Source organism: Pinus tabuliformis, chromosome 2_2, assembly GCF_031772625.1.
Source record: "Pinus tabuliformis cultivar Carrire ecotype Pingquan chromosome 2_2, CPIR1, whole genome shotgun sequence".
Taxonomy (NCBI): domain Eukaryota; kingdom Viridiplantae; phylum Streptophyta; class Pinopsida; order Pinales; family Pinaceae; genus Pinus; species Pinus tabuliformis.
Window position 1 is genome coordinate 330,622,610 of NC_142300.1, and position 3,783 is coordinate 330,626,392.

Consider the following 3,783-nt stretch of genomic DNA (forward strand, 5'->3'; position numbering starts at 1 on the left):
TCACCATGTATTGGCTTGTTGTTACACAAAAGTACCAACACTTAACCTTGTTATTGTCAAGCATCACATTAACGCATGGATAGATGCATCCTCAAATTGGTAAAAACAATAACCCATCCATTATTTGAAATCTATGACCACCAAGACTAATATTGACAAGCTTCATAAAGATGGTTTTAACCACCCTATTGTATACACCTCATGGATGTCCAACCTTATCCTTATAAAAAATATCCATCTTAAAACTAGATGTATCAAGCATCGAGAGGGATCAAATTTCTTAATGTGTAATTTTTTTATCATTTAATTACATGTCATGTATAATTTATTTATATTGAATGATTAAAAAATTACACATTAATAAATATGATCCCTCTCAGTGTTCGATAGATCCATGTTTAAGATGGATCTAGGTTGGTTTAGATTTTTTAGATGTTTTCACATACATATGTACATATCTAGTTATTTACTTTTATTTATTTATTTATTTATTTTTAATGGTACATGAAAACATATCGCACACACTAGGACGTACAACACATGGCTACTGTCAGTGTAAAAAACAAGGTCACTATCGATGTTTGTATTGATTTATGTGACTTTAATGAAACATGTCCCGAGACAACTTCTCGACACCATTCATCGATCAAGTGATTAACACATGTGCTAGGCATGAGGTGCCTTCCTTGATTCTATGGTTCTCTAGGTATAATTAGACCCAAATTCACCATGCAACACGGTGAAAAATAGCATTCATGACCCATGACACTTTTGCATATTGTGTAATGTCTTTTGGTCTTAAAAATGTTGGATCCACTTTTCAGTGAGACATGACATATGTATTTTATGATCTCAAGAACCTCATATGGACCTATTTGGATGACGTGATGACTCAATCCAAAAATAAATCCCAACATTTAGAAGACGTTAGATTATTTTTTAGAGGTGTCACAAATACAAAATTCACTTGAATCCCCTTGAGTGTGTTTTTTGCATCATAATTAGATAATTGTTTGGTTTCATTATCTCTAAGCAGGGAATCATGATCATCCCTATAAAATTTTAGGTTATCAATCTAAACCCCCATCCAAAGAACCTATGCCAATTGAAAATTTTGTAGCGTAAATCCAAATTCCTATGATGCTTTGTTCTTAACTATGCCACTTGTGCACATGAATTCTTTCATATACTACTTTAATGGATTCCTTTTCAATTAGATGACCAAGATCATCAAGCTTTGGATGCTTTTAAGACCACTGTTTCCAAATCCCCATAATTATTTCGTTCCCCCAACTTTAATAAGGATTATATCCTTTACCTTTTTGTTTTAGAGGTGTCTATAGTAGGTGTTATCGGGAAAAGTGTCTATTCAGAACGACCCTATCCCACTGGGTTGTGACAGTGACCTCATAAACAAACAGGGAAAACTACTCTTGTATTCTCCTTTATGAACTATAAACAAAGAGGAATAGGATGAACCAACCTATGTCTTGCGCTAGTCCTTTGATCCAATCTCTCTTCTCTTTGACAGCTTCCAGCTACCTGCTCCCTTACTTGCCCAGCGTCACCAAGTTCCTGCAAGATCACAGAAGAAGGAAACTACACAAAGACATGGATTTATGTTCATAAAAAGCTTAGGATCAGATTTAAGCTAAACATACAAATATAACAACATCAATGATATACAAGCATGTAGGAGAAACTCAAATAGTTTTATTGATAAAACAAGAAGATCCAGGAGGAGTTACAACCGATGATTCCTGATCCAGCATCAACCTCCCAGCATAGAATCCCCTCTTCACCTCCAACAAAGCATAAATCACCCAATACTCTGATATCCATCTCAAAACCAACAGCAATTCTCTGCAATGTACAAAATTCCAGCCCCTGGATCTCTTGGTGGGGGATCCATATATAGATGTATGCAAAGAGGATGAGTCAGCTCATGAATTGATTAGTGGCCTCTCTCTGTCAGTTCTTGCTTCCACTTGGAGACTGAGAGCCTCTTACTCATCACTAGTCGAATTCAGTGAGGCAAGTGTCATTGGAGAAGATCCTGGAAGCTTCCATTATCTCTCCACCTCGTGGAATGACTCTGCCACTTGTCATTTCCCGCTTAACGCACCCTGGTAGTGCATTCAAGTGCGTTGCAATGCACCTAGCCAGTGTATTTGGGTGCTTTGCAACGCAGCTAGCTAGTGGAGCAGCTGAAATGATCCTGATTTGACTAGTTTTGAGCAGTTTCTGGTGGAGAACTTCTGGGAGAAGCTGTAATTTGTTGACCTTGTTTCTTTAGGAGCTGGAACAACACCTTTAGGGACTTAGGATCCCTTGGTTTATGGACATTTCATGCTTAGAGCTGTAAGGCACAAAAATGTCTATAACAGTTGCCCCCTAAAGTATGAGGCCGTTTATCGGGTGAAATGCTTTATTAGGAGGATCCGAAGTTCTTTCAATGTTGGGAGGAGACCTGTAATAAGATACAATACAATACATTATCTTCATACTGTTTTCATGATCTAGCTGAGGCGGGCATTCCCATGCTCAGCTTTATAAATTCATTTTTATGTACATAGGACAGACAATCGTCTGATGGTAGACTGATGATTCTGATGAAGTCATCATCCTTTTGGTATGATGATTATATGTGCTGCAATGCTGTACATTTCAATGTCTTTATTTTTCCTGAATATATATCGCAGCCCGGATGGATGAAACTAGATCTGGGGTCTTCAATCTCGTCCAATTTTCATTCGAAGTACAAGTCGATCCATGTGAGAAATGTTTTGAAGTCGAACATGGAAAGACATCGCTTGATTACCAATCAATGATGTAAACTGTTAACAAGCGCGAGAGGAATCACCGATAATGATAATGACCCTCAAGGTACTGCAGTACAATTCACGTGGTGTGAATAAAGGACTTGGCGTCGAACACCACGCAAAATCTTTCGATCAAAGGTCATTGATGTATACCTGTCGCCGGAAGTGAGAAACTTGCCATTGAGGCATGCAAGCTTCAAAGTACTAAAGGGGTGTTCCTAGATCAACTTCTTGGATAATGCGCTGATGTCGACAAGAAGCGATCCGTCAAAGGAGGGCCTTAACGAATCCCACATCAATGACACGGAACGGAGCAAATGATTTTGATGGAGGTGAAAACGATCTGATGATATATGGTTCAGGGTGGCGGTCATGAAGGAATGAAGTATAATGTATGGTAGTGGATGGGACACGGGTGACTTCTCTGGATGACTTCTCTTGAACATGTCGGCGACACTTTATGTGATGGATTGGTAGCATTTACCCCAAATGTGGATGGTATGGCGTGACCATGGTGATGTGACCGGTGAATGAAACAACCCAACCCGACTCAGGCACGGAGTGGAAGTGTCATGTTCAAGAGCAACTTGCTACCAATAAAGTTTCTTTGAGTTTTCTTCCCAATTTTTCCCCAGTCATTGCTGACCAGTACCTCTTTATTTTTGTCAAGCTTGAGGAGGATAACATATGCTTGTTCTATAATTTTCCCTTCGGGCAAACCCATCGCTATGTTTTAACGAGCCTAGCGATAGTGAAACTCATTCTCGCCTAAAGACAAGTTTGTCGCTATTAATCTTTTTAACGAGTTTAACGACAAAGATAACTCGGTCCTTTTCATTTTTAGAGAGTCTGAAAAGGTACGTAAAGGCAACTCCAAAATTCCTTTTTCGTCATCTAATCCCTTAAGTCTGAAAAAGTATAAAACAATACAGAAGGGATGAGTTTTCGATAGTTTTAACGA